At 40.6% G+C, this 26,226-nt stretch overlaps 1 protein-coding gene across 14 annotated transcripts in view; it reads right to left on the bottom strand.

Moving 5' to 3' along the window:
- The window catches only part of dip2a (disco-interacting protein 2 homolog A), a 75,487-nt gene that overhangs the window by 47,957 nt on the left and 1,304 nt on the right, over window positions 1–26,226 (bottom strand). The gene's annotated exons all lie outside the window — the stretch shown is intronic.

Raw genomic sequence — 26,226 nt, forward strand, 5'->3', positions numbered from 1 at the left:
TGCTACAAGAGGGGGAGACATGCCTTTGATGTCTCTGGACTGGTGGGATTCACTTGAAGAGAGATAGGGGTGAGAAAAAAGGAGAGAGGGAGCAGGAAAGGGAAGAGGTGTTGAGAGGTAGAGGAAGACACAGAGAGAGAAAGAGCAGAAAGGGGGGAAGATATTGATTGAACAATGGAAAGAGGAGAGAGAGAATACAAATAAAGGAGGGGGATAGAGTGTGTAGACAGGAAAAGAGAGGGGGGGGGGCATGTACTTTGAAGTTATGAGCCAAGCAAAGACCTGCCCTCCTAGAGTATTGCCAGGGGAGGGTTGGAGCCTGCAATTGTAAGGAGTGGATGGTTGGAGGAAAGGGAAAGGTGATGAATTATGATGGGCTGGATAAGAGCTACAGTGGATTCACTCAGTCTCTCAATCTATGTTTTTGTTTGTCTCTGTGTTAAATGTTATATCTATCAAATGACCAGAAACAAGGGAGCAGAAAAAACCTGAACACACTTATTCTTTGATGTCTTTACAGGCATTCAGTTGCATGACTGTCCACATTAAGACTGCTCTCTCTTTGTTGTTTTTTTTTCTTTGCAGACTTTGGCAATGTCTGTCAGTACTTAGTCTGATTCAGCCAGGCTAGCCCTGGTGATTTAAAGCAAGGCTTCCAGCATCTGCAGCACTAGTCCAGAGTCTCCTGGTGTCCAGCATTGTCTGTCCCAAGCAAAGGTCACCATGGTGACAGCAGCAGGGCTCTCCAGAGTCATCCGACATGGGGAGTGAACGCACTGAAAAAGATTAATTGCTCAGCTTTCCACTGACAGAATAAGACCAAATTAAGAGAAACCAGACCAAACAAACTCAGTTTCTCCTTTGCACACTGTAAATTCACTCCACTCTGCATCACTGAACTCCAAAACAAACTAATTTGTCCCAAAAAGGAAAGAAAACTAGCCCAGAAACCAGACTATAGGAGAAATACAATGTGGTTTATCAGGAAAATAAACAAACGCAGGTCAAGCCCTGACAGATAGGGTGATGGAAAAATGACAGAGAGTGAGAGGAGGAGAAGGGAAAGAAAGAGCAGTTTATAGGATGAGAGGCCATTTTATCTTCCCTTCACACTCCACGGCCTCCCTTATAGTTGCCAGGTACTTCCTGTTCCATTGTGTAGAATACTGGCTGTATGTACAGGAAGTGGGCTCTTTGTTTCCTTTCTCCTTCCTGTTGGTGTTAAGCACAGTGAAGAGAGGAATGTGTGTGGAAACTGGGAGGGCGGGACAACACACACTGTGTTTGCAAGTAACCAGGAAGGAGCTCCTGGTGGAGACCTTTGGACTTCAACAGCAGAGTGTAGTAGGGCTGTCCTTCAAACAGAAAGGGGAGGAGGAGGTCTGATTTGGTAGACGTACAGATGGGACCATATCGGATACTCAGTATACAGGCATTTTATGTGGGCACACATGCAAAACATTAAACCTCATCTGATTCAACACCTGATCCTTTCTGATTAATTGATCAGTTTCATGACTCATAAGGGAGCAGAATAAATCATCAATGGCAGGCTCTCAGCCACAACATATGTCATGTCATCCACCTCTATTTACCACTCTTTATTGATTCACGCCTACACAAAAGCCTCTGGAAATGTAGAGCTCTTTTTGGCTCAAAATATCCCATCCATCCTCCACTTAATCTACCCTGCATGGCTGATAGCTGAGAAGAAAGGCAATTTATCACGGCGCTCCATCAAAAAGATTAAAAGCTAAGTATACGGCCCCAAATCTTTCACTGTGTTATTACAACCCAGTAACAACACACTAGGAAGCTCGACTCTGCTTTCTTCACCGAGGGTAAACAAGGTTGCCAGTAGCCCCTGTTAATATGCCAGGTAACACTCAACAGTCTGGCACACATGCACCTCATCAGTTACAGGATTTCAAATTTCCTCGTCACATCACATTTAGAGAATGTTTTAAAATGGAAAACACTCAACTCAGTTCAAAGTCTGGAATCTACAGTGTGGATTTCAAAGAATGTGTTCAATCATAGAGTAGTTTTACACTTTGTACTGGATTGTAAATTTGTCCATCTGTAAATCTGTCAACAATCAGTAAAGTGAGAATTTGTTCAAACGAACAGGCTGCAGGGCAAATATATCATACCTTTATTTGCTGGATTAGCTTTTTTATGTTCGACTGTTACATTCATTGCATGGTTTCCATTTGTTGTGGGTCACTCCAGTACAATGACCCACTTTCATTTTAATTCTTAGCGACATGTTTTGCATTCAGCTGCAAGGAGTGCACTTTACGTGTGTTGTAGTTTTGGTTTTGCATTTACAAGTCACATTCAAATTTGCTAGTTTCATGACATAATCTCTACAGTCCCTTTTTTTCTACACACCAAGAGAGAGAGAAAGAGAGAGAGAGGGAGAGAAAGAGAGAGAGGGAGAGAAAGAGAAAGGTCAACATGCTGCTAGCAAAAACACACAGAAACTTGTTCCACTGGACAGACAGGTCTGGGAGAAAGAAATGGAGAGAGAGGAGGACAGCGAGGGAAAGGAGCAGGGAGGCAGGCACTAGAGCAGCTGTCGGAAAGATTGATTTAAGGAGAGCAGAGTAACGACAGCCCAGCATCATCCAATCAGACCCTTTTTTCACCAGGCTGGCAGAGCAGGGCGAGAGTGTGTTTGTCTGCATGGTAAATTCTCTGAGGAAAGAAATAAAAAAAATAAAAAAGAAATATAAGGGAAAGGAGGGAGTAAGAGGCAGTGAGAGGAAACCTGTGGTGGTATGTTTTGCTGTCAGATGTCACTGTGAGTTCGAGGATCTGTCACATCTCCGAGAAGCGATAAGAATACTGGAGGATGCAGAGGGAGAAGAAAGGAGTTTGAAACACGATTAAAACACAAAGTTTTAAACCAGAGGGTGCTACTCTGTCAATTTCCTCTATCCTTCTCATCTATTTTCTCAAGCCTAAGCATTCAGCGAGTTCTGTTTTACAATATCATCATGACGATCAGCTAATAGTTTGAATAAAGCAAAGCAAACAAGATGAACAGTCCACTGAGTGGGCTTGGCTCAATACCGTACCGTCACTTCAAGCACACTTCCCCATTGTGTCCACCTCAGTGGTGATGCATGTACTTGTGTGAGGTACAGCACACATGTAGGTCTAGACTGTGACAATGTGTGTGTTTCTTTCATGAGCAAACACTGACCTGGAAGTGAGATGACCCTGTGAGTGTTTAGTGAGGGTTAGTGTATGTGCCTGTATTGTGACCTGAGGCAGAGCACTATGGGATGATGAGGATCTGTAGATTAGGCTACAGAAGAGACAGCTGGGCCCCTGACTCCTTGCCCATCTCAACCATTCATGGAAGTTTAATGGAGTGTAATAATAACAGCGACTAATCTGGGGGGTGATGGGAGGTCAAGTGACTCTGATTGACTCAGGGTCAACACAAGAAGAGAAGAAAGGGAGGGACGTGTGTGTGTGTGTGTGTGTGTGTGTGTGTGTGTGTGTGTGACCTGAAAAACACCAAACATATAAGAAAGATGACCAGAATAATGGTAAGCTTTTCTTACAAATAGCACACCAACAGATGAAACTCATCTGTGACTGAATCAGATCAAATGAGCAACTGAATTGCTAAATCCTGCAGCAACACACTATTAACAATGAAAACATTAACAATTAGTTTAGGAAAAAAGCCATTAAGATAAGAGAGTTGGAGATACAACACGACAGACTGGTAATTGTACAGTATCTGTCTGCTCTTTGATGATATGGTAATGTTTTCCCACGGGGGCGATCCCCTCTGACAAGACTGACGTGGAAAACAAACAACTCTATTGCCTTTGCTCCCTGCCTCCTTGTCCCTGTAAGCTTATTTTTAACCCTCCATTACCTCTTTTCCTGGTCTCTTTCATTGTCTGTCTCCTTTTCCTCCTCTTCTACTCATATGACCTCTTTGTCTAACTGCTGTGACACAGAAAACTATACTGCATCTAAGCAAAATTTTTACTCACTTTTACAGTCTACATCACAATAACTATTGCTGACTCAAATAGTAAATTATTCTATTATGTAATCAAAAGAAAATGCATATTTTTAGATAAAATTAACCATATATTAGTCCTTCACATTATAGCAATAAACTGCTTATTAAAAGAGAGCATTAACCCACTTTTCTCCATTTCATACAATTCTAAATTGAGTGGGTTTTTTTTTACCTTTTCAACTCTTGCTTTTTAATATGCACACTTCCTAAAGTTGACAAGATCCAGCTGCTCTATAATTATTAACTTCTGAAACTAAAATCACAGTCTGTGTGAATGGACAGTACGGAGGAGTGGGGAGTTAATTCAACCGTTGCTAAAAAAGAGAGGAAAATCTTCCAGATTTCCAGGCCTATCACACACACACACACACACACACACACACACACACACACACACACACACACACACACACAGAGGCCCTTATCCTTTGTTTCACGCTTAAGATTCCCTGCCGAGACACATACTGAACTGATCCCAATGTGGACCTAAGACTCACAAACCTTTTAACTTTCTGTGCATTTACAGTACATGTGGCTCTGTCTTTTTGTGTATATATAGTACTTGAGTTATGTGCCTTTTTACAAACCCCCACCTAACTGCCATCCATTGACTCCAGATATCAGTGGGGGCTGTGTTTGTTTTAGTGAACCAGTGAACCCAATTGTGCGTTTGTGCTGGAGTCCTCATATCTCCACTCCTAGCAGAGAATGAAACCAGCTAAGAAACCATCTGCTGTCAAATCAATGCTCACTGCTACAAGGACTCCAACAGACATCACACCATCATTGTTTTATGTGGTGGTACTGCAGAAAACATAAAAACCACACATGCAAACATGCGCTGCGCCACATGCACAACAACAGATCCATACAGTATAGACACATGCAAATATAAGAGCATGCACAGCTTCATTCTCCTGTTCTCACACCACATGTGCTCAGTAAATACAGTAACATAGACATGAGTGCACACACCCATACTATAAAGACAAATTTGACATATAATACTTTAATCCAAATTCCTAATCCACCCAGATTCTCATGATATGCAGACATAACCTAAATAGTGAGCAGCTTACCTCACAGATATCCCTATTAAAACTTGAGATGTTGCCACTCAGCTGGTATAATCTCCTCTCCAGCACACTGTCCAGGTCTAATGAGTGACATGGATAACACAGATCCATTGTGCTGGAAGGATTACTAATGTAAACATGTGCTCTCTGACTCAGGACACGGTCTAGCAGCTTCACTGACAGACTTGATTATTTTGATCTGTCTGGATTGTTTAACAGGGTGTGTTATTGTAGTTAAAAAAAAAAAAAAAGAGGAACTATAGTTCCCAGTTTTCCACAAAGATCCCCACTGTGTGATAAGTACATAATAGTAAGCCTGTGCCCAGATCTTTAGCACAACTCTACAGCAGTTTATAAACATAGATGCTGACTCAGGTCAAAAAGGTGTGCTATGTGCTGGCCAAATGAAAATTCCAGAGATGAGACGGAGAAGGAGGCATTACAATAAATCATCAGCTAAACATATCTCTGAGGCAGCCAGAGCTTTCTGGATCATTTCCTTATATGGACCAATGGGCTGGTGATGCAGTGATACAGTCAGCCTGCCATAGGCAGAGAAAAACTGTATTGCTTTTTATCAGTACAATGGGAAGTTTGACTTGAATAGGACTGGACAGAGAGCAGGGCGGACAGGAGGCAGGAAGACTGAGGGGTGTGTAGAAGGCCGGAAGGAAGACACACAGGAGAAGTAAGTGTGGATACAAAAAAACCTTTGAAAAGGAAAAAGGAAAATACAGGGTTGGGAGATACATGTGGGAAGGTGGGAGACGAGAGAGAGGAGAGAATAACATAAAGAACGAGATCACAGCTAGACCAGATAAACACACTCTGACGGGAGACACAGCAAAGGAGTAAGTGTGTGCTTGAATGTGTGTGTGCTTGTCTGTGGGCCTCCAACAGGAAACAAGGGACACAAGTCATGGCCAGTCTACCACCACCAGCTCAGACAACACAAACTAAAAGCCTGCCCTCCCCCATTTAAAACACACAGACACAAAGACAAAGGAGAGGCAGAAAACACACTTGACTGCACGAGCATTACCAGACACAAACAATTTGTACACATTTTGTCACTGTTCTGGAGCTTTTGAACATATCACATGACCTTCATCAGCAGATGTAGTTCATTGTAGTCTCCAGGGCACTAAATATCATCACATATTTTATGCAAGTCCTTGAAGTGCGCCAAAAATGTTGTTTTAAACATATATTCCATATATACATAAATTCCATGACAAATGGGTAAACTGCATCTGTTCATATGAGAACTCCAGAACAGCTATTCAATGTACCTAGTGGTTAATTGTCTCAAGTGTGCACTGAGGTTTCTTTTATTAGATCAAACACTTGTTTCTGTGCTGTCAACAGCTCTGTTTTTTAAGCTCATATTGCTAAGTGCTACTCAGTGTAAAGTTGTTAACCAGTATAAGTGCATAACACTGCTCACATTTGTACATGAGGTGTGCTGCTTTTTCATGCTGTCCTTGTAAATTTGATTTCCCCCAGAATGAAAAACTGAATCATATTTTCTGACCTCAGTGGGTCTGGTATAAACTACACAAACACAATGATTTTCTGTTCCTTCTTTCCTTCATTATTTGTAGGCCATAAATAATTTACTGTGACCATATATGGTGAGAAAGGTTCCACACAGAAAAAAATCACTACATCACTGGATAGTTTTGCAAATCAGTCATCTGGTTGCCATACCATTTGGTGCTAAGCTGCTAAGCACGACGCTGGCTGAGGTCAGAGATATGTTAGATGACATCAGGGTGAAAGCAGGCTGGAGATTCGCTATTTGTAAATTCAAACAATAGTGGAAGAACGGCAGGCTTTACTTCTTGTCTTTTTCCCTGTTTCCCACTGTGTCCTTTCTTTCTCTCTGCCCATCTTATTGTATTTCTTCTTCTTTCCATCTGTCTACATGTCTATCCATCACCTCTTTCTCAGATGAGCTCTAGAAAATGAGGCTCAGTTCTCATGGTGTCCTGAAGGGAGTTTCATAGCTTTGTCTCATCTTTCAGAAAACCAACCTCCATCTCAAACCTCCTCGAGCTAGAAGTGAGAAAATGGAAACTGTCTTTTGTTTGGGCTAGGCTATATGACTCATGACCAAAAAAAAAAAAAAAAACTATAGGAAAGATATAAGAGAAGACTATAAGAGGCTATAATCCAATAACTGGACTCCTCTCTTGCTCTTTCAAGTGAAGGTTACAGCAATACAATTTTATGCTCTTGATCCTAATGAAACCACTGTTCCATTAATCTTTCCCACCAGAATTCAATAACATTAATCCTGAACAGCTTCTCTCCATTTCAGCCTCATGCACAGACTGATACACAAGTGATGTCACGAAGCCAGGCTGCCTGCCAGGTGTGACCTCATTGACCTTTGCTTAATTTGGTGGCGCCGCAAAGCTGCCACGGCTCATCTGTGACTATGATGGCCTTTACCTTTCCAGCTATGAAGAGACTCAGACCAATGCAGCTTCCAACATGGAGGTATAATTGTGTACACAAGACATAAGAGATCAACCCTCAGACCATGGGCTCTTTTGAAGCTGATGGCCCCTGACTGAGGCTAAAAAGCCCCGCAGCTCTGTATGTGTCACGTATGACCTTAGCATGTGGACAGAGCCAGCCGACTACAAAGTGAACATCTGAATCCAACCTGGCCGGCTGACTCAGAAGGTCAAAAGTTAAGTAACAAGTGGCTGGGGGTCTAATGATTCACCAAATTATTTTTTTAACAGAAAAAAATAGAAAAGCACAATCAATATACCATTTGCCTACAATAGATTTTAAAGATTGATTTGAAACTGAAAATGAATCAAAAAAACTGAAAACGAAAACTGTGGTAGAATTTTTTTTTCAGTTGTGCACCAGAAGCAATTAAATCATTTAAATGTGTGCATACAAATACACATGCTCATTAGTGCGTGACCTTTTTAATATCCGGCATTCACAAAAGGGAACAGGGTCCAGCATCCAGCGGTCGGAAATACCAGCGTGACAGAGAGCTAAGGTTTGATCGCTCAGCTGATGACGGACACTTCCTCCTGCAGTCTGCCTGATAACACTGTTTATACTGGTTACCTCACAGCAAACCCACTCAGCCAAAGAGACTTTCCCGCAGTTCCAGCCATCCGAACAGGCAAAGGCCTAATACATTCTAAGAAATATTCACCGCACAATACCTCAAAGCAGAGTGGCACTGAATTTCAGAGTTCAAAGGCTTTAATAATGTGCTTTACTCGCAAACCCATAGACAACAAGCATTTCAGGAGGTAGAGTTTCATTTTGTGTTTTGTTTGGGCCTCAGGACTGTTCCTTTGGTTGACTAAACACTTTATGACAACCAGTGCTGTGTGCTGTAACAGATGAGGACTCCTACAACATAACTGTGAAAAAGGTGAACTACTTGTAATACTATGAAACATTTTTTAAAGGTAAGGTAAGGCCAGTTAATACCAAAATGTACACCAAGTCCAGCTTCATTGTTACAGTATAACTGTGCAAATTTTCATGTTATTAGATATTTGAGTCTGAGTCTGAATGGCATCAACTTCTATGAGTGTGTGATACATCTTCTTCTTCGGCATCACACCTTATGATTAGCACCTGTGCAAAGATGGATCTTTCTAGCTGCTTGTAGCTGTGATCACATTTTAACTTCACACAAAACTTATGCCTCAACTGTCTTAGAAAAACGACCATCACATGATATATCCCAACGCGGATTTCTTAGATTTCAACCTTCCTAGAGGTGGACATGGGAGATCCAGAGAGATCCAGAGCCAGAGGAGAAAAAATGCCTCCATCAGCCAGTAGAGAATATCTTTGAAATGGCTTAAACTTTTGCTTGACTATTCAATAATAAGGCTTTATAATCTTTATAAACACAGCATTCACACACTGACTCATTCAATAGTCAGAAGGGCCTTGCAACATGTTGAAGGACAATGAGGACATGAGTACAATTATTCTTTGGAGGATGGTGTTAACCTCACCACTCCCCTCTGCAGGCATGCTGCCCAGTTCCTGGAGTGAGAAAGAGAAAGAGAAAGAGAGGGAGAGAAAGGGAGAGGGAGAGAGAAAGAGGGGTTGGGGCAGTGGAGGAAGTGTGTGACTGACTGAGGCACTTGCTGACCCATGACTGTGCTTTGCTCGCAGTTGCAAACGCAATACGCATTCCAATCAGAAATCACAGGACAGGCACATGTATATATGTTTACACATACACACATGCATAAAACATAAAGAACAGCTTCGTGCAAGAGAAATACTTGTTCCAGGATAGGGATGCTTGGCTGCTCAGTCACACATCCCAGCACAGGGATAAAGCCATTTCTGAGGGTCTTATCTGGAGACAGGAAGCACACAAATTGCCCGAATGGCAAAAGAATAAGAGTGAAAGTGGAGGGCTTCAGTGGTCCCTGGTGACCTGGAAGTTTGTTACATTTAGTGGTCAACAACTGCTGTGGGACTAAAGCTGCTGTGCAATGGGACCAAGCTTTATTTGGCCTTACGACTGTGCCTATAATTTGCACACGTTGTGTATTAAATGTTATTTTTACTGCACTTGACAGCTACACTTTGTAACACATACAAATAGACAACTATGCACACTAAACGTACAATTCAGGCAATTCTGACAGGGCTCCTTCAAAAATAATAGCTAGCAGAGCTGGTAAGTACTCCCTTAAACTCCCTGATGACCACAACCACTGATGATACAAGAAACTTTAAACTAACTTTCACTCCATGCAGAATCTGGGTAAAACATGTTTCCAGCTGTGGATCATCAAACTATGTTCAGGCCTGTGTCTGAGCTGTAGTGCAGCAAAGTTTTTTTCTCTAATTGTCTCTACTTTTTCCAGTTTGCAAAAGCTTAGAAGGCTTCATTTTTTCTTGAAACTCTGATTCGCTGCTCTGATTAATTAATGAGAAGTGAACATATGATGTGATTGAACAATCATTCACCTGCTGAGCTCAATCAGACAGATCCTGGCCCATCTCATCTTCCTATTGCTGTAGTTAGATGCTGATTTAAACACTCTGTTCACTTGTTAAATATGCAGCTTTTTCTGTGTGACACTACACACTCTTTTTATTTGAGGCTTAACAGGCCTAATAAAATTTTCATAAACAAATCTTTGTTAAAAATGTAAGAATTCCTTCTGATGTTAGTATAGACACTGATTTATTTCAGGCAAGACAGAGCACCTCCAAAATAAAATGCTCCAGGAAACCCTGTGAGAGTTTAACACTGACTGAGTTCAAGCTTTAAGTATCACTTTAAAATCTGAGTCTTATAATGATGTCAGCTTCAAAAAATCCTATTGGATCCTCTCATCTGTGACCATATGCAATCTAACACCATCACAAACACCTGCTGGTTGAAGTAATTTAACCATCCAGCTGAGAGATTTATTTCAGCCTGATCATTTTACAGTGAGATGCTTGCTTCTCAGCATTGCTCTGAGACCATCTTTCTCATCTCCGTTCAGCGGTACATACCATACCTGAGGTGAAAGTGAGACATTGACAGGCCTATCCCATAGCTGACAGCCTGAGGGCCTGGTCTGTAAAACATACACCTCTCCATCTACTGTATGCTGATACACAATATACAGTGACTGAGTAACTACAAAGACATTTACACAATGAATTCAATCCTTTTTCTCACGAATCATCCAGTCTTGTGAGACACCATGAGATACCACTGCTGCATGTGGAAACCTTGAGTTCAACTTTCTTTCTCCGGATTTTAGATAACGATTAAAATGGCCCTTTCTTTCAGCTGGTTCTAGACCATGTGAACTTATGAATCATTCAAATTCAACTGCTGAAAACGCAGTGATTCAAACATGAGCTGCTGTATGTTTAGTTTTTATCTGCCAGAGTGAAGCAGGAAGTCAAAGACATCGCAGTAAGTTTCAGTTACAGTTTCTGCTTAATCAGTCATGAATGGTCATTAAATTATAACCTCTCTTGGTACTTAGCCTCAGAGACCCAATAAGAACTGCACTGGAGTAGGACTCAAATAAACAAAGACAGTCATGTGATGTTTTAGTGGTTTGTTTAGTAATATAGTGATTTATGATTTGAGATATATGGGTTTTATACAGACATTTTTGTATTGTATTCATCTGTATGTTCAACTTTATCATACTTGCAGCTTGTAGTACAGGTTACAGTGGAGGCTGTGTTATGGATAAAAACCTTTAACGCTGTATATATAAAATATTGCAACTATGATATGTAAAATTTTCTGGACAAAAAAAAAACCTGTTTATGGATAAAGTAACCAGATGGCAATATCTATTATGGCAAATGAAGGTACTTCATCACACTGATGTACAAAACCCCAAAACTTCTGTAAAGCAAGTTAATTGATTAGCTACATTGCACTCAATGATCTAAAACAGAGACAAAGTTATATTTTCTCTCTTGTCTGCTCATGATAAACCTCTTACTGCATGTTTTTTTTTCTTAACAAGCCGAGGAGATATTCTCCTATTATACCAGCCTTCACACACTCATCCTTTGTTCTTTATGTACTTTATCACTCTGTCATTCAGCAGCCCCAGTTATCTTCCTGCCTGCCATTACTCCCTTTTTCACAGTCTCCCTCATTCAGTCTCTTGCTTTGCTTCTCCATCCTCCGGTTCCTCAATCAATATCCTCCCTACTGAAACCTCAAGCATTACTGTCAGTGGTCAAACCCCCGAGTGAGCCTCTCTGTGAGGAATCTGACAGGCAGACGGAAAGAAACAACACCCAGAAAAGATACAGTAGATTCCAGCCTTAGGTGATGTGAGGTTAGCCTCATGCCTCTTTTAAAGAGTGTTAGAAGTAGAGAGAAAGAAAGGGATCCACAGCAGACAGCACCAGAACATCTACACTGCAATAACATGTAGTGCTGTGCCTCCAAGAAACCAAACGTGTCCTGAAGCTAAACTGTAAATCTTTACAAACATGCTACTTCAAAGCCTTAGGGTGTACCTTCAGAGAGATAACATAGCATTTACATTTTGCAGGTAAACAATCTCACAGATCTATGAGAGATGACGGGTATTATATCATGCACACAAACAAACAAAGAGAATAGTGGCAACCACAGGGGCTTGTTTGTTTTCGTCTGTCAAACAGACAACAGCCTAAGGTCCATTTCACCAGCTTCCTGGGGTTCTTTGCCAGCTCTCACTGCTTCCCCATACATGAGGAAAACAACTGAAGAATATGGTTGTTCTAAAATTTCTCAGAACCCTCCCAGGCCTTTTTCCAACCCCACATTCCACATAAGCCCACAAATTCAGAGTCAGGCGGCCCTCACTGCTCATTGTTCGGCCAGTACATGTGGAAGATAAGACAAAGACAGTCAGCTGTGGTGATATTGTTCACAGGGCGTTTTGCTCAGTAACACTAGCCAGCTTATACTGTCTGCCAACAACACTGCAGGCTAATCGGCCTCTATTAGCTAATGTGGTGAAGCCTTTGCCTCACTAGGGAAATTAAAGAGTTTCAAGCAGGTCCCTTGGGATTTCATTATGCGAAGTTGCACATAAACAAACCTGAGTCAAATATTTGCAAATGGTTCTTAGCATTAGTTTCAACCTGCTTGGAGCAAGAAATGTATGAAGCTCATTCTGTATAAGTAACTTAATGACTGCCAGAAAACAATCTATTTCAAAGTCAATTAAGTAACACCATAGCAGTGCTGATACTGTGTCAACTGTTCTCATGCAGTAAACAAAAAGCAAGTGCTGAACTAAATAGGTTAACTTCAAACCTCAGGAATTACTGGTCATTCTTGAGGATCTAGCCAGAGACTTGTCATGAACTCACCACAGGAATGCACGGCCGTCTGTAACATATTGTTTTAAAATAAACATCTACAAAAATGTAATTAATGAATACCAGTCCATTAAACCAGACAAAATATCCCTTATTTATGGAACCAGCGTTGGATTGCTAAGGGTGGGGTTTAACTTGGGAGCCGATACTTCAAAAACAAGTGGAGCTGATTCCAAGACAAAAACAAACTCTTGTCCTGGCTAAATCTTGTAATAGCATTTTTCACTGAGCGAGACATTCAGTGCTATAGACCCTCCACCACTACTTTCAGAAAAAAAAAAACTGGGAACAAGAGTAAATGGTCAGCTCCAGAGAGAGACAGAGAGAGAGGGAGAGAGAGAGAGAGACAGACAGGGTCTGCTTTTGCACTTATTCTCACACATGTGTAAGCCAGAAGCCAAACCCACAGCCTAACTCAACAAACAGGCTGTGACACAAGGGAGCAGGGGGAAGGAGTATCTGTGTGTGTATTTATGTTCATACACATACATGAATGAAGCCCACAGACAGCGAAAAATACATAGCAGAGTCAGGGTCCCCTGATGATCATCTATAGGCAGATAAAGCCGGTAGTGCTTGGTCTCTAGCCAGCAGCCAATTCTTTTTACCCCGAAGAGAAAGCACAGATTGATGGCAGCCCTGCTGAAGCTCTGTATTAGACTATCATTTGTCTTCTGTGACCTGCAGGGGATATAGCACTCATCCTGATGTGGCATCAGTAACAGTGGGTCAGAGGTCAAGGCCTTGAGGACAGTCCTGCTGAGGCCTGTAGACAGTTCATCTCTTTTCAAGACAAAAATGACACTGTATGGGATAAATTCAGATGTTGGAATCATTACAATGATTTTTATCAGCACAGCTCTAATTCTTTTAGGAGTAACTAAAAACACACCCTTCAATTCTTAGTGCTGCATGCACCACCACAAAAAGCCTTTACATAGCAAGTGTTTCTCATAAAGCATAATATTTTCAGTAGTATAATTAAGGGAATAATGTGTGTCAGCTCTACTGTGTAGTGTATTTCTACTACTGTACAAGGCTAGATCAATACGCAATTACAAAAAACACAGTGATTGCAAACTGCTTTTCAAAAATACTACACAAGCTGATATACACAATTCTTTGCAGACACACTGACTCTTTCACATGAGTTAACACACCATGATTTAAAGAACCAGTGTTTTTTAATACACAGCACTAATTCTCTGCATTTGTTTCGACACTGTTACAGCTCAACACTGAAGTATTTACTGCATCAGGATAACTATCTGGAGTAATTGGGAGTAAGTCATCCCGAAAAAATAAAGTCTTGAAATTGTTTCCTGTGATTGTTGTTTCTATTCCCTGTGTCTATGTTGTAAAGCATACAAATCATATAAAGCATATAAATCTGGTACAAACAGGTTGACAGCAAGCAATATGAGTAATTGGCAAATGCTGATTTCCCCAAGGTCTGACATACTCCAGCTGTTCCTGTCTAAGGGAAAATTTAAACTCAGGCCTCCCACTCCTTGTGTCTTCCTCCTCTCGTTTTTCCTCTCCCTCAGCTGACCCTTTGGACACAGACATGTAAATAAAACTCTTTATAGATCTGACTTGGACAAACTGGCTTTAACCTCAGAAAACCAAACTGCACGTCTGGAATTGACGTGAAAGGCATGTCATTTTTAGAAAGAAAATGACTATTTTCCCTCACTGACATTTCCAATTTTCAGTACATTTTCAACTGCTTACTCTGGTCAACATGACATTCATTCAAATATTCACAAAAGGCAAAAATAGAAAAATAATATGTTGCAGAATGCACACAAAAGAGTAGCACAATAGGATATTCACACATTGAGAACAAGCATGAATTGATTCAACTGAAATATAGGCGTGTTCTCTGCATTGAAAGCAAGCCTTTGTTGTATGTGTTGTTTTGTAAATCCTTCCCATTTTATTCTGATTGATCCTCATCGAACATGACAGTTGTGCAGAAACTCACCTTCCGCTTACTGTTTTCCTCTCTCTACATTAAGTAGAGCCACCTGGTCATTAGAGTACTGTGATTTAATGTCCTGATAGCTATATATAGGCCTGGCCTGACCACGACAACAGTCAAATTAAATTCAGTTTGACTCATCAAATTAGATAACAAGGAGGGGACAAGTAAGCAGCAACTCTGTCATGGGTTAGCGTTCTGATTTTCAGGTCATGTGGCTTACTCACTCACACACAGACCACACAACTGCCAATTAAGCTAAGAATTGGAGGCTGCGGTTGTAAGCCTCAGGAGAAAGTTTGCACTCAAATGTGTGTGTGTGTGTGTGTGTGTGTGTGTGTCATCAGGGGCATGACACACTAGAAGAGCCTGCCACCAGCTATCTGCCACTAGTTGGCATTTCAGACTCGACTGCTTCTCTCTCCTAATGACAGACAAGGTGGAGTCGGCGTGTGCAGTATATCTGGGATCACTGAAGTTACTGCTAGTGTTGAATTGTGAACTAACATCTCCCAATGAGGTAAAACAAAGACTTAGTAACTTGTAGCACAATTCCTTGTAGCACAAATGTAGCAACATGCGTACTGTTCAACTTGCTAACTATGCTAAGAAAGGAAAAGAGAATTGACACCAGGAGTATAAATCCACCATATTTGTAATGATGTGATGATGTGAAAATTATCACCCAGAAACCCACCACCCCCACAGAACACAAACAATATGCGAGTCTGCATATTCAAACAAACACACAGATCAGTACACCTACACATAAACACAAATGTTTTCTTAATTCCCTGAAATGCTTTGTGTGAAATAGCAAATGACGACTTTATGAAAGACAGGGGTCTTATACTTGGTTGTCTAATGAGATTCTTGATCAAAGTCGAAACAGCGACAGAGAGGGGATGGTGAGGAATGAAGATCAGACATCTGAGATTCAACAAGCGAGCTACAACTGTCATCATGGGGCGAGTCGACCACAGCCACGAAACATCGACCACAGGCTGCGGAGGCCTGTGACCTCTATGTCAAGAATGTCGTGAGTAGGAGCACAGAGACGTGACGTGTGTATGTGTGTGTGAGTGTGTGTGTGTTATATTAGATTACAGGTCAGCTCAGAGTTGTATTTGTGTCATTGTTCCTCCCCAAGTGCCTGGGATTCCATGAGTAACACTGCGTAAAAAGGTTATTCAAAATGCCTGTGTCGACGTGCAGCAAAACTTAACATGGTGAGAAAAAGGTGTATTGAATCAAAGCATGCAGAGGCTTCATACTGCACACAGATCAGTGCAGATTATCAGGGTGTGGTGCTTTTAAAGGGGTTTTTTCATAAGTATAAAACCCGGTTACTGTCATCTATGGCTACTTGTGCAGTTTAAAAGCTGCAGAGTAAAGGACCTCAACACCGCACACTCCTCTCTGAACTCCATATCAGTAAAAACATCTGTGTTAGTTGTAGCGCCAGAGAAAACATCACAGTGATTAGCTTAGACTTTGAACTCACATAGTAGGAGAAACCACATTCATATATCATTACTCAGGAATGGAGATTGGATCCAATCTCCTTAGATAGTAACCCATACCTTACCATTAAAAGCCACCAACAGATTGGCAAATTTACCAAAAAGAAGACATAGTTTTAGTTATCTCTTAGCTAGACAGAAATTTAAGGAATATAAGTGAAAGAGGCTGCACAGAGACCAGGTGGAATCACATTAATTTGCTCAGCAAAAATCAGTAACTGTGCTTTTATCAAGAAACCATCTCTTATCAACTGCTGTATCCTAATCTTCAGAAGGGAAACAAAAAGGTCAAGAGCACTAGTCTCTATCTATTATAGAGTTTATCAAAGAAAGCTGATATTCAATGATTATCAGTCACAGTTTATCAAACATACACTCAGACAGGCAGTTCAGTTGCAGCTCTCTCTTTCTCAGACTCTCTCTCAAATGAGTAGGGTTAATGGCAGATGTGTGTGTTGGATGAAGGAGCAGCAGGATAGATTTCTCCTGTTCTGAACTGAAAAAACTAATTCAGCTTTAAAGGACAATTTCAGTTTATTACAATTTAGGACTAATTAGTGTTAGGACCTGAGGCATTTCTTTTGGTAATAATACACATGAGCAGTCAGACGATCAGACACGCAAACAGTTAAGTCAGACATTCATTAAGTTACAATGAGGGTTTGGGGATGGTCATAATTTTTATAATTTGCCTTCGCTTTCTCTTCCAAGTGAACTTGGCTAACCCAGAGTTTGTTTAAACTTGTATTATGATCTGACTGCCTGTGTTTCTTGCACAAAATTTTCATGTCTCAGCATTTAAATTAGTGAGTACAAAGTCATTTTTAGGAATCGGTGGCTCAAACTGGCAAACATGAGATCCAAGTTGCAATAACCAACATTATCCTGCTTTGGTGACATTATCCCCAAGCTTTTTATTATCCCCAAGGTATTTCCCTCACTCAAGGTGCTGCCAGTGTACAGAATATGCACTAGCTCTTATATGCAGCACAGAGCACTAACTTAGAAAAAACTCATAAAACTCACAGCTTGGATGTTTATTGAGATGATTTACAACCTCTCTTTTACAGACATTAGTTTGTAATTGTTCAATGTTGAAAGACTCTCCACAGTCACGTTGTCAGTTATGCCTTAGGAGCTTTACATGCAGTCGTAACTTGCCCTTGCTTTGCATCGCTTCTTTCTTTCTGGCTATACAGGTACATGCTGAATAACATACTGGGATAAGTCTCTGGAGAGCAACAGCAGCAGAGCTCACCTAAAACTGTCTGCTTGCTCAGAGCACACAGGCTGAAAACACATTTTCTGGTATGTGAGCTGAGTCTGCCAAGTTAAGTTTTATATCTTAAAAAAGCCTGGCTTTAGCCCCACATAAAAAAAACTCTCAGTTCTGCTCAGTTCCTTCCCTCCCATATTCTACTGGGATACCTAAGGGAATGAGGTAAAGGGGAGGGGGGCAACTTGGCCTTGTTCTTTTAAAAGGCTGGGACAACCCGCTATGCTATCTGCGTGTTTGTTGTGTATAGTCTTGCCCTCCAGCAGTGGAGGGGGCTTTAGAAACCCCTCTCCTCACAGTTGAGTTGATAGGTTACGGCACATTCCAGACATTTTCTGTCTGTTTGTTTTCCACCAGAAAGGCTCACAATGCAGCCTGCTGCTGCTACAAAGCACACTGTGTGTCTTTGATCTGCACAACACACCTGAGTAGGCCTAGACACTGACTGAATGAACAAAAAAAATCCTTGTTTCATTGTCTTCTCACACATCGCTTAAGTCTTATTGCTGTTTTTTCTTTTTAGTTAAAAAAAAGTCTGAACTTTTTCTTGTGATCTTACACTATAATAGCAGCATAGTAACTGAGCATCACTTTTAGCAACAAAGAGACACACAAATAAATCTATACATTTTCTGGCCTACCCTATGTAGCAGCCATCTGGGTTTCTTAAAGGTTGCCCTTTGTAGCGCTTCGTCCATACTTTCACTGAAGGCTGCTTGCTGGCCAGCTGCTGTTAGAGCTAAGTTCAGTGGACCACGCGGTCCCGTCATGCTATGCAGGCTGACCTCTGCTAGCTGCCAGCCATTAAGGGTCAAGAGAAGTTAATAGGTGTTGATGGCACTGACCAGTACATCATTACACCACCTCTCTGGAATGAATTATCGTCACACATTTTAATTAAACACTGCCAACACTTATCATTGACTGCCTCACTGTGATTCCAGGCAGCACTGTAATCAACACTCTCTGACAACATCCAGCAGATGATTTGTTAGACAATCAGGAGCTTCTATGATCCCTCTTGATATGTTTTCACATTTTCAGCATTTACCATCAACCTGACAGCTTTTAACCAGTGAGAGCTGACCCGTGAGTGGAGAGGCAGAAGACACTTCAGCAGCAACATCGGCTGAATATTGTAATATTACTACTAGAGATCTACTCTTTACGATTATGTGAATAAAAATATAACACTAACACGCTGTAAGCATGACACTAGATCTGATATAACACTCTTTAACATAGCTATGTATGTCATCAAGTGTTCAGGAGATGATCAGTTAAGTTATTGAGATTCTGTAGTAGTGGTGGTGTGTCAAATTCATTCCATCCTTACAGAATGGGTAAGTTGTTAGCATTGCTCTGCTGTCTGGCAATGTGTATTATGTTTCAGTTATGAATGTAGAAGTAAAATATTAAGCAATAAGAATTAACATCAAACACAACATGGAAATAAATGGCAAGTAAGAAATGTAATGAAGGGCTATCGATAAGTTTTTACCTTGGGCTCTGACAAAGTCTGTGTATAAATCATCCCTGCACATTTCAGTGACCTCAGCCCTGCAACCCTCTCCCAATTCACTCTGCACCTTGAAAACACTGCAGTGCAAATGTTGGGAGCACACTGTACTTATACAGGAGACATGAATAATGAAAAACATGGTCTTAGATCCAATTCTTTATCTATATGAATTGTAATTCACAGCATTTGGAATGAAATCTGCTATCTAAAGAGGCCCCTGTGCATGACTTTCCACTGATGCAGTGACTAGACCACAGAGAGTCCAGATTGAACTGTGGTATCAGCCAGGGGGGTGCTTAACTAAGCCTCTGTCTCCACTAAATGGGCACAGACAGGGTGAGGGATCAAAGGCAGGTGAATGGGCAGAAGAGAATTTACACTAGAAAGCTGATTGAGGCAGAACAAGAGCCTTGCTGGGCACGAGAATGTGGTGCACAGAGCAGAGTCAACTCTGCAATGTGTCCTTGAACAGGGGCATGTAGCTTGTTTGGTCAGCAGATCTCCCTGGCACCAGCACCCGCTGCATTGCCCTGCTCTGCACTGCACATGACACCTCTCACACGACACAGATGCATACAGTATAACCACTAGCACTGAGGGCACGGGAGCTGGCACCCATGAAAATGAAAAAATAAAGTTGTGTAAAGTGGTGTACACACCTTAAAACAAATTATCTCGTTCAGTGCTACCACACACAAAGCTTCAGTGTCAGGATGGACAGGATGATGGCCAGATGCTTGAAAGCTGGCACCATCTTTTCATTGTTGTTTTAGCAGAGAGTCAAGACTTGAAAAAAGACAAACTTCCTGGATGTGTAAAATAATTTGATTTAAAACGTTAAAACATACAGTATATACAGTATGAGCCAGTTTAGCTCCCAAGAGTCCACATCTCTCTGATTAAAATTTCAATTCAGCTCAGGTTACAGTAAAATATGTTACAAGAGAGATAGAAAAACTTTTAAAGACTAAAGACTAAAGACTTGTGGAGTAGTAAACTAGTAATAATCTCTCTTCATTTTTCTAACATATTAATGGACCAGTTTAAATTTTCAGTCGCACATTAAGGTTTTGCATTACTATTGATGAAACACTGGAACAAATTAGGTGGAATTGATTTCCTTTTTGCTGCATTTTTCACAATAAATTAATTTTAGAGCTAGTTGTTTGGGTCTGAGCCGGGTTAATGAGATGTACCACATGTTAATCAGGCCTTAAATATTAATTGACCGGCACATGAAGCTTTTCTAATTTCTTACACAGCACACTGGAAAATACTGATGCCTGTCACAAGCTGTGGACTGTAGGAGTGTAATCAAAATGAGCTACAATTTCTGACATCAATTGTAACCCCTGCAATAACCACAGCAATGTGATAAAACACTGCTGAAATATCACCAGTGAGGCAGTGTTACTTGGTTGGATCCACTGAAAGTGTGTGAGAGTGTTTTGCTGGCATATTTGTGGCATGTGTACAGAGAGGGTGGAAAAACTTTGTATATCTCAAGTTTCAGAACAAACTTGGAAATCTCTGACAGGGATGTAAAAAGTAGCCATAGATTTTGAAACAATTATTCCTCAAAACAACATTAGTGCTGTTTTCACAATGTAAAATGTTACAGAGGAAAAAATATGTTGATTGAGCAACTTGAAAACAACAACAATTATTATTTTAATAACTGATCATTGAAGTCACTTGCCAAATTAAAACAAATAAACAAATACCCAATTACTTTTAAAATGAGGTGCAACTGTTACGTGAATACCTTCAGGTTTGTTTAAACAATTTACGCTCCACTTGACTTATTAATTATTTAATTGGTTACAACAATATATCTGTTGATTATGATATAATCTGTAGTGGCAGGCATAATTATTGTGAATATAGAAAACATAACTGAGCAATTCTAACACAGAAATCCACAGGGACACCAAATGTGGAAATGTTACTCTGTAGACTAATTCACACTTGAATAAACAAAGGAAGAAAAGACAGCAATCCATTAAAAATTCATAGCTCCTATAAAAACAGAGACAGGATGTTGAAGAGAACTGGGAAAAAAAAAAACAGACAGGACCTACAGTACAGAGCAACAAGGTGAATCACCAGGACAATAACAGGCACTCTGGATGTTAGTATCACTAAAATGAAACACAGCTCAACAAAGCACCCAGAGACACAACCAAAAAGCAAATGGACTGACAACCAATCATGCACACACTAATATGTGCACAGACTCACAATTACAGACAGAAGCACATGAGAGCAGCAAAAGAATCTGAGGCTCTCCACTGCTCTGAGGCACACCCTTGAAATATTTATGACCCTCCACGTTCTATCCCCCACTACAGCAGGGGCATAGCATAGGTGCCTCTTTATCTCCAAACTGGACTTTACAGCAGCTACATCACCCGGTTAGCTTGTTACAAGGCTCAACATTCTTCTCCCTTGGATCCTATAACAGAGCTAACTACCAGCCATATACAAAGTCCCCTCAGTAATCACCCTAAATCCTACATGTTCTCAAAGCTCTTAATGCAGAATGTTATTCTGCATTCATCAAATGTTTGGTTTTGCTCAACAATAGGCTGAGCTCACTGGGTGAACCCACTGGAAGCTCCTTCTTCATGAGTTTGTGGTGGGAGTAAGTGACCACAGAGAGGAATGAGTCAGGACCAGGACCAGAGTTTCCTGCACACTCATACTTTCCAAAATGAAGTTTTATGAAAGTGCTGGCCACTAAAGCTATCCACTAACCCCACCTAGTATGACTGGCCCATCACCAATATTCAGGTTTACTTGTATAATAGCTCTATATCATGTAGTGCTGCTATTGGATGAAAATTCATACTTTGCAAACAATATCAAAGGAAAATATGCCTAACCATTTTAGGAAATGGTCTATAAATTGAGTGTTATTAATGTAGGAACTAATTTTTGGGGGGTTGAGTGGGGGGTACATTTGTTGTTACTATGATGCATGGACTTAACTTGATGTTACAAGCCTTGAAGCCACTGTGCTCTCAGCAGAAAACTGGGCTCTGAGCAGCACTTCGTCTTCATTCTTGCTTTCCCGTGCTAGAGACAGCTCTTGGTGAATAAAAGAATGAAGTGTGATGCTGAACTCGCAACTTTTCTTCTAGACTGGTAAGTAAAGAGTTGTAACGCTAACATTGGCTATATACCAATAGCAAAAATTACTTGTTCTACAACTTTTAATTGTGCAAGCATCAGGTTAAAAAAATGTTGGCGTCAGAGTAGGGTTACTACCATTAATGGCAATAAGATACACACCTCTGATCATTTCTCCATCAAGCTGCCATCAGTGCCAGAGGCTGACAAGCATGTGTAAGTTTAATCATCACCATTTCATTACTACAGTTACCACTTGCCAGGATGCTTCCTGGTCACCTCTTTACCTACAGGTCTACAGTGAGTAAAGTTTCACCTCATCTAATCACTTAGATAAGGTGAAACTTTAATGATCTCCATGGGGAAACTGGGTCACTGCAGCAGCAGAAACTAGGATATAGATAAGAACAAGAACAAATGGAAACAGTGTCTCATTAAACTGACTGGACATTGTGCATGTGATACAGAACACTGTCATTATGCAGAGCATTTGCAAAACAGTGTAGTCACATTTTTGCTGCTGCCTCTTTTTTAAATACGCCTCTCACACACACAGACTAAACCTGCAACATTTGTTTCCTCAATGAATTCAAATGATCAGAAACAAGAGAGACAGCACTTAAACTACCAAAAAAAACCTGCCTCACTCCTCTGGAAATGTTTGCTGAATGGGAGCAGGCAAAACAAGCGCAATGACCAACCAGGGGTTTGGCAGTTTCCCAGCAAACACCAGCACTGGACTAAAAATGACTTTGTAATCAGAGGGTTTAGAGAGCAAACAGAGGAGGAGGGAAGAAAACCAGGGAATGATAGAGTGAGCCTATGAATTACTCAGCAGACACGTCTCTCCCTCTGTCCTCCTTGCAGGAGATAATGGGGATCATCCATCTTCTTGCCCTCCTTTACGCCCCATCTTTTGACCACTCATCTGTATCCAGGTCAGCTGAGAAATAACACAGGCCCTTTCCAATAACTGTGATATGTAAAATTTGGTAGGAAGAATTTTCAGTGTACAGGCATTGTTGGGAAAAGCCTCAGCAGTATGTCTCAGATATATGACATGTCTCAGGTAGAATGAGCAAAGTAAAAACAATCAGTTTTTCAATCAGTTTCTCACTCTCGTGTCTGTATGGTAAATATTTTGCTGGAGACAGCAGCTGGTTAGCTTAGCTTAGCACAAGGACTGGGGCAAACATCTAGCCTAGTTCTATCTAAAGATAATAACACACTAGCAGCGTTAACACTCATACATTAACATGTTATATGTCACTTGTTTAATCCATACAAAAGAGTAAACAGAGGAAAGTGAGTGAGTGTATTTCCCATAATGTCAAACCATTCCTTTAATATTGCTTATTTAATTATGAATATTTAATGTTATGGTGGAATACAAAAGATTTAGGGGGAGTTTTAGGGGGCTTTAAAACCAGGAATGGCTCTTTTACTTAGTTTAAGTCAATTTTCCAGATTTAAAGAAATTCCAGGTTTTACTAAGTGAAGGTAGCCAGATTATTTAGTAATCCTGCTTCACCATACAGGCCAAAATGCACACAGTAAAGAGGTTTCAAATTATGTAATTCCACAGACCCACTAAATAACAGAACAGGCAAGTTGTGAACAAAAATCACAAATGCACAATCAAAGAGACATAGGAAGAACATCTTAGCCTGTACAGATTAGCAAAAATTACTAATGGGTGGTTGGGTTGCAAGTACTCATTACTACGAAAACTCAGCCGGGGATAGTAGAGTGAAGTAAATGAAACACTTTAGACACACGCTCACTAAAAAATAAAACACAGCAAGAGCAATTGAAAATGAAATCTCTTGACACTGTTTATGATAACCACATTAAGAATGCACAGATTATTTATTTCACACATCAGCAGGCCAAAGCTGCTGAGGCTGTAACATTATCTAGCTGAGCTGCTGGACTGTCTCAAGTTCATGTTATTCCGAGTGGCTGCTGCAGCAAAACTGCTTAAGAAAACATACATGACACATCTATTCAACTTCATGAATAATACAGCGTTCCCACACACTCACACACACCTACTGGCACACTCACACACGCTAAAAACCAAGATGTGTCTTGGTCACAGACGTGCCTGATGTTAAATCCCTGTGAGAAGAGCTCATTGAGAGGGGAACAAAACCTGCAGGAGTCTCAGGCTCTCATCTCCTTCCAATAAAACGAGTCGTCTATTCTATCCTGAGACAGGATGCAATGGGGAAGCAACCAAAAGGGCATCAGCATGAGGTGAAAAGTTCACGGCAGCATAGAGGAATAGGATTTGAGAGTGAAAAAAGATGTTGATTTCTTTTTACCCAAAAGAGAATGACACGCTATTCTTTGATCAGAGAGAAAATAGAGGAAATATGGAGGTGGGGAGGCCCGGAGAAAGACACACAGTGTGAAATAGACAACAGAGTATGTCAGTGGAAGAAAAGCCAGAAAGAGAAGCAGAAGGCAACAGAGTCAGGGAGATACAACTATCAGAGCTCCAACATGGCAGGATGTGACATGAGGAGAGCAGGAAGAGGAAACTGGACAGATATAGATTGGTCTGGTAGCTGCTCCTGAAAACATGTCTATCCCATTAGGGGCCTCAGTGGCAGTTAATGTGCTTATCAAAGCGCGCACCTTTGGTCTATTCCTAACCCCGGTATGGTGCTACTGCAAGCAGCTAACATGGGGAAAGAAAATGCTCAATGCAGAATTTAACCTTGCATCACAGGATTTTCTATTCCCTCAAGTTCTAGGACTACACTCATTGGCATGTAAAATTGATATACAGTTAGCAAGAAATAGGGTCACACCCTGGGGTCAAATCCCAAATCTAATCAGACCTAATGTGGGTCATTAATTAGTATCAGTATAATTTTACCATGTCAGAACCCTTCAAATAAAGGAGCACAGATGAACAATGAGTCTCGCTGAAAAAAAGACTACTTAAAAAAAAAAGAGTCTTCATTATTTACATACACTGACACTCTGCATTTAAGAAATTCTATTCCACAAGAGGATGAAACCACTGACTGACTGTAATTCAATGTAAAATCCCTTTAGCATCAAATATGAAAACAATGTAAGATATGTTTTTGGACAAATCATGCAGGTTTCACTTGACAGGTAGCACAAAAAGGGGGCAAATAAGAAGTAATTATGACGCAAAAACTATGTTGAGAAGACTTAGAAGTTCAGATCGAGAGAAGTGATATGGTAGCATAATAAATCATATCAATAAACAATTTTTTTTCTCATTGTTCAGGACTTTGTACAGGTACTGGTTATGATGTCTTTTTCTTTTTTTTTCCACCCGGTAAGTATGATAGTTAAGGGATTTCATTTAAGGAATGGACCAACTCTTTCTAAATACGTGTAGCAAGTATAATTTAAGATACTATTTGGATCAGCATAGAGGTAAACTTTAGGTTGACTTTGAGTTTTACAAGCTACCAAAACACCTGCGTCTGAAAAAAGGGAAAAATACATAAATGTTGAAATCAAAACTGAAAGAATTCAGATTTAATATGATTTAGTGACTTGTGGCTTTTGTGTCAAAGTTCATCCAAGTACAAGTGGAAGGTCAGATGGAGGATACAAGCATGGTGTACCTACACACATGCATGCTACGTGGACCTACACACATGCATGCACATACAAACTGCACATTTACAAGACAAACTTCATAATGTGTCCTAATGGTACTGGTTAACATATAAAAGCTGATTGTGTTGCCTTTGTTAAGCAAAGTGGAAACACTCTTCACTGTTGCAACTTTTCTAATGATCTT

The sequence above is a fragment of the Lates calcarifer genome, linkage group LG1, assembly GCF_001640805.2.
Source record: "Lates calcarifer isolate ASB-BC8 linkage group LG1, TLL_Latcal_v3, whole genome shotgun sequence".
In the NCBI taxonomy this organism is placed as follows: domain Eukaryota; kingdom Metazoa; phylum Chordata; class Actinopteri; family Centropomidae; genus Lates; species Lates calcarifer.